At 44.2% G+C, this 6,000-nt stretch overlaps 1 protein-coding gene across 2 annotated transcripts in view; it reads left to right on the top strand.

Annotated features, from left to right (window-relative positions):
* Positions 1–1,973: 1,973 nt before the first annotated feature.
* The window catches only part of AMER3 (APC membrane recruitment protein 3), a 42,225-nt gene continuing 38,198 nt past the window's right edge, over positions 1,974–6,000 (top strand). Inside the window, exon 1 of one of the 2 annotated variants that reach the window (XM_054639712.2) lies at positions 1,974–2,130. The gene's annotated coding sequence lies outside the window, so the exon portion shown is untranslated. The remainder of the gene's footprint in view (positions 2,131–6,000) is intronic. The other variant, XM_077183622.1, reaches the window with a different exon arrangement.

Here is a 6,000-nt window from a genome sequence, read left to right as displayed (position 1 = left end):
CTCCATTCCCCTCTCTGGACACCACCTCCCTCTCACCATTCTTATTGAGGTGGGGGGCCCAAAATCAGTACTTGAGGTGTGGCCCCACCAGTGCCCAGCACAGGGGGAGGGTCACTGCCCTGCTCCTGCTGGCCACACTATTGCTGATAAAGCCAGGATTCCATTGGCCTTCTTGGCCACCTGGGCACAGGTGACTGCTGGGACCTCTCATTGATTCTCATGTCTCTGTCAGCACTTCTAACAAGCCTTGGTGTTACTTGGAGCAAAGAAGGGCTTCAGCATTTTATAGGCCTCCTCTTTCCAAAACAGAGGGGAGGCTCCCAAAAGCAGCATCACTGCAGAGCAATGAGGTGCCACCTGAAAATTTGGTGGCTTCATATACCCCTCATGAAGAAAGGTTTCCTCCTATATTAAAAACAAATATCTCATGCAGAATAAAACCCATCAAATCTATTTCTAATTAATGTATTTATTCTCACAATAGTTCTTAACCTACTTGCCAGAACTGCTAGGACTCACCCACAGCCTGTTCTTTCCTCCCACCAGTCTCTTGGTGAAGTCACACTAAGGTACTTCTACATGTTGCAGGTTGGATTTAACCCAGGGTTTTTCCCCCAGGGTGTAATTTTCCAGTCTCTACCATCAGGAACACCTGAGTGGCTTGCTGCCTGACATTCAGAGCCGGAACACTCTGTTTTGCAGGCTTTGAAGTTAACAGGCTGATTTTCCAGCTTTAGAAGCTTAGACAGCACAAAAGTTCAAGCTCCTTTCCTCCCGTCTCCAAGACTCAGCAAAAGCACACAATGAAAAGGAAGATGAGAACAGGTGAAGGCTTTTGTTCCCTTTCTGCTGTGATGTGGGGACAGTAGAGGTTGGCTCTCTGACTGCTGCACCTGCTCCAGTTGCAAGGGAATGCTCATATTCAGTCCATGCAGAGCTGGAGATTTCCTGAATGCCTCCAGGCACTGGACTTGTCTGTCTCAGCCATCCAAGAGCTGCTTGTTTGCTGCCTTAGAGCAGCAGTGAAGTAGCCCCTGCCTCAGAGGCAGCTCCCCTGCAGACACACCAGTCCTCAACAACTGCTGGGTAATCCTGAGTGCAGCTCTGAACTCACAGCAGAGCTGCTGAAGTGGATGAAGCCACTGCTTCATGGCATCCACTCTGGCTTGTAGGAGGCTCCTCTCCTGCCCCCAGCAGAGGTGTTTCTGCTAGCAGGAGGCTGGAGAGGCTGAGGTAAAGGACTTAGACAGGAATCAATGGGACAATCAAGCTGTGATCAGATTGGGAGCCCTTCGAGTGGAGAGGGCTGGGGGAAGGATGCCAGCTTTACACTTCTGTGAAATTAGAGCCCTGGTGTTTGTGATGGTAATAAACTTGTGTATATAACAAAGAATGATGTTGTACCATCAGATGTTGCCTTTGCTGCACACTGAAGCAGAAGTTAGACTGAAAGGAGAATTTGGTAAATGACTTTTGTTGAAGGCATTATGAGGTTAATACCAAGCACTCCAGCCTTGGGCAGCTGAAATAGTCACTCTTTCCCCTTATACCACTTTGCTTCCACACAAAATCCCTTCTAACTTCAGCTTTTACTCAAACTCTACAAAAGGTGGCACATTCCAATAGCCTGCATACACTGCCAGTGAAGCATCACATGAACCAAAACATATTCAGATCACTTTTCCTGAATCCTGGTCTGAAACAAAACAACACATGAGACATGAAATTAATTTGGATGTATTCCTCCCTATTCAATAAGCAGTCATATAGAGAGGAACCAAAATGCTGGCTCAGAAACTCCCAGGCTTATCTCATTGCTTTTATTCCTAAAGCAAAGGAGGCATTTCCATGGCACCAAGCAGATGGCTGAAATAAGCATCTTTCCTATATCAAGCTCCATGTGGAAGCTTAGAATCTATGTGAGGTACGAAAAAGCTACAAGCTGGAGGAATGAGGGGGTGGGGATGGAGGAAGAAGGAGGAGGAAAAGACAGGGGGTGGAGAGTAACACTGGAGAGCAGCAGTGGTCCAGCCCCTCAGAATCTGAAAAGCATCACAGGAGCTCTGGATAAAGAGCAGCTTCAGGAGCAAGGCTAGGAGACAGAGGATTTCTGCTCACTGATAAAACATGGTGAGTAGCATTTTTGTGATCTGCCTCGTTTGCTCTGGTGCAATGGCATTTCTTTTGCTCTGACACAGTGACTCTGAGTGAGTATTATTTTGGGATGACTGCTTGTTTTTGAAGCATTGCTTTTTACTTCTTTTTCCATACATCTGGCAAGTCTGTGCCTGTATTTATAAAAATGCACATTGTATCTCCTTTTAAAGCAATAAATTACTGAGGACAGCCAAAGCAAAGTGTTAACACTTTGCTGTCTGCTACCAACAGGCTGCTGGTCAGGGCAAGAAAAGAAAAGCTGTTTCCTTCTCAGGTATGCAGTGGAAATCTCTGCTCTGCTGCCTTCTCTTAGCAGTACAGTGATGACTGGAAAGCTCCCTGCGCAGGAGTTAGAGCTGGCTGCCCTTTTGCATGATGTAATTGGAACATTTCGAGCCAGTTACGTTTCTTTCAGCCTCAGGTATAGAAGAAAACTGAGAGAGGGGTGCAGAGATTTTGTCAGAGAAGGAGCATCCTTTTGTCATGGGCTCAGCCTCCTTCTGCCCTGCCCACACCCCATGCGTGGCTGGGGGATGCTGTGGGTTCCCAGATGGGGCTGGGGGATGCTGTGGGTGCCCCACATGGGGCTGGGGGATGCTGTGGGTGCCCAGATGGGGCTGGGGGATGCAGTGGGTGTTCTAGATGGGGCTGGGGGATGCTGTGGGTGCCCAGATGGGGCTGGGGGATGCTGTGGGTGCCCAGATGGGGCTGGGGGATGCTGTGGGTGTCCCAGATGGGGCTGGGGGATGCTGTGGGTGTCCCAGATGGGGCTGGGGGATGCTGTGGGTGTCCTAGATGGGGCTGGGGAAAGCACTGGGTGCCTCACCTGGGGCTGAAGGATGCTGAGGGGTGCTGTGGGTGCTGCTCTGCCCCCAGGGATCCCTCCTGTCAGCACGCAGCAGGACAGTGTGCTGGGAGTAGAAACGTGGTTAATTTTACTATGAAAAATCCCGAGCTCCACAAAACAGTTGTCAGGGCTTAAAGGAAGGTTCAGACTTCCCTATAGCACATTGCTAATAAGATTAAGCATTTAAGTGCACATCTTTCTAGTATTCTGCTGGGGAGTGTAAGATTTTACTTTGTGGGCTCAGTGGAATGAGGGTTGAATTAAAAACACACTAATGTGGTTTTTGCTGGTTCTTCATGAGAAAGCCATTGCCTGACCTAAATGTATATGCAAATATTTAGGCATCCTGGGTTACCCAAGAGAGACAAATGATTAAGGGGAATGATAAGATCCAGCCTCTAAGGGTGATGAGAGGAGTACTCCTAAGGAGAGGCATGATCTCAATGCAGGTTTGTGTGTCACACAGGCGCCTTTAAAAATAAACATTCTGCTGTTCCCTGAATCACGACTGTCCCTGATTACATCCTCCGTCCTTTCCACCCTGTTCTTTTCTGCTTTCTAATGGAGATGAGATGGTAGCAGGGTAATCAGTTTAAGGGAGAAGATGAGCTCTGCTTTAAAATCCTCTTTGCTTTTTACCAGAAGAACTGTTATGTTTATTTGCTCACTAGAAACAGTGTTACAATAACTGCAGTGAGAATATCACTACCCTCTGGCAAGGAAGCCGTATTCTGCTTTGCAATTAAAAATCAAATTAACAGAATGAAATATATGTTCATGATTATTAGTGAGTATTCCCATTATTAACTTTCATCTTCTCACATAGAGAGTTAGTATTTTTGCCTGTAAATAAACAGTCTTATTCCAAAATTCTCCCCCCACCACACGCTTTACAGGGAACACCAGCTGTTCCTTATGCACTGTTAATTGATTAGATACTAAAGATTAAAATTAGTGTTGTTCACTGACTTTAAAAGTAGCTGTGGCTTTCACCACCTCATGCTTGCTTATTTTTTGCATTTTAGGACTTCCAACTGGTGGCCAGTAAAAATCCTCCTGAGGCTAAGAATCAGGAGAGCCTCCCAGAGTGCTCTGTTCTTCTCTGTTCTTTCCCATTACATGATTTATCAAGAAATATTTGTTAAAATTTTAATAAATAAAAATGCATGGATTTGAATCTTAATGCATGTCCATATACCCAAACCAGAGAGATGCTTTCAGGAAATTAAATTATACTATGATTTCTGATGGAAAAGCAGGGTAACATTTTCAAAGGTGCCTCTGATACTCAGCATCTTAAGTCTGATTGATATGAAGCCACTTGTGGAAAAGGGATTTTGGACTCACTCCAAACTTGTATCCAAAACCACAAAAGCAGTACAAAGAGAGGTTTTCCCTTATTTTTGCATTAAAAATCTTGAAAGACTATTCAGTGTTTATCAACTTTTCTCATTTAATAAAAGGCAAATGCTTGGAGGGAGGTGAAATTCAGGTGCCAAGTGACATGCAGAACTCTGCTTAGCAAGAGACAGCAAGACACCATCTCCACATCTGCCAGTTGTGAGGCATTGTTAGTGTGATGCTTCACTGACACTGATATAAATGTAAAGAAAGAACATTCCTATCTCCCCTTCAAAACCACTATATTCTGAATTTTACCTATTTCTATCTCCAAGAGAGATGATTATATATAAATTACAATCAAACAAGCAAGCAAGAGAGGTCCAAGCTGGAACACTGATGAGATTTTGAAATAAATGAACCTCAATTACATTTTTTCTTACTTGAGCAAAATTATATTTGAGCCAAACTTGCCAAAGATGGAGATTTTAAATTTCCTCCTTGTAATGGTGTTATTTCTATCCATGCAACCTCCCTGAAACAGTTACTTCTACTTTCCCAGTAGGATGGTATTCCTAGAATTACATGTAAGAGGACTGATGTTTTACCTTTTCTTTGAAGATAGCATAAACAAACCTTTCTACTGAGTTATAAGCTAGAAAGATGCAACAACTTTGACCCAGCCAAAAGCCCAGAGCAAGGTTCTCTCATGTTCCATCACAGAGGGAAACTTGAGGATGGCTGGCAGAAAGTGCTGGGGCCATGGGCAGAGGCAAATGTGACCTTTCTCTTTGACTGACATGGCAGAGGCAACATCTGCAGAGTTTGAATCCTGCCTCCACCCATTTTCCCAATGAATGTCTGGCTCCATTGCACCCCTCTTTGGCCTTTGTGTGTTGGCCTGGGCTTAGGGGGGATTTAGGCCATCTGAATATGGCTCTTATTAACCAGAACAGTTACCTAACTCAGTTTTGCTCAGGTCCTCATAACCCAGATCCAGAAGCAATTGCTTTGATTGTCCTAAAATCAAATCTCCTCAGCCCACAGGAAAGTGTTCATGTTTCCATTCTAAAACTTTATTTTACTTTTAGATGAATCACAGAATCTGCAGTAAAACCTCCTGGTTTTAGGAAAAGGCTGTGACACACCCTGCCCAGGTGGTATATGTTTGAGCATGAAGTAATTCTGTATTTTATGAGCAATATTATCCAAATGTAAAGGAAAACCTTACTCCCATTATAGAATCAGCCTCAAATCTGGGTCTAATTGCCTGCTTAGACACCTATGAATCCTAAAAGTGAGAAGCTGGTCTGATCAAGCCAGATAAAAAGTAGTTTACTGTGGATGGGAAACCTCAATGCTGCTGCTGCACCCAATCTTGTTGTAAAAGACAACTAAACTGTAGCCCAGTGTAAGATTTGAGGATGCCCTCTATTTAAACACATTCCATAAGCAATTTTGCAGATAGTAAAAAACCATTTTGTTATTAATGAAGAAAGGATTGAAACTCTCAGTACACTGACTGCTAGTTTCCACAAGTTTCTGTTCTTTACAGTGACTTTTAGTTGAAAATTGTATTTCCTTTGCAAAAATGGAAATCAGACCCTCATGTATCTTTTATCCCTGAGGAAGAAGTGACATCCTGCAAGTCCAAG

The sequence above is a fragment of the Agelaius phoeniceus genome, chromosome 10 (assembly GCF_051311805.1).
Source record: "Agelaius phoeniceus isolate bAgePho1 chromosome 10, bAgePho1.hap1, whole genome shotgun sequence".
Taxonomy (NCBI): domain Eukaryota; kingdom Metazoa; phylum Chordata; class Aves; order Passeriformes; family Icteridae; genus Agelaius; species Agelaius phoeniceus.
Note: the sequence above shows the minus strand (reverse complement) of the source record. Positions and strands in the feature narration are given on the sequence as shown.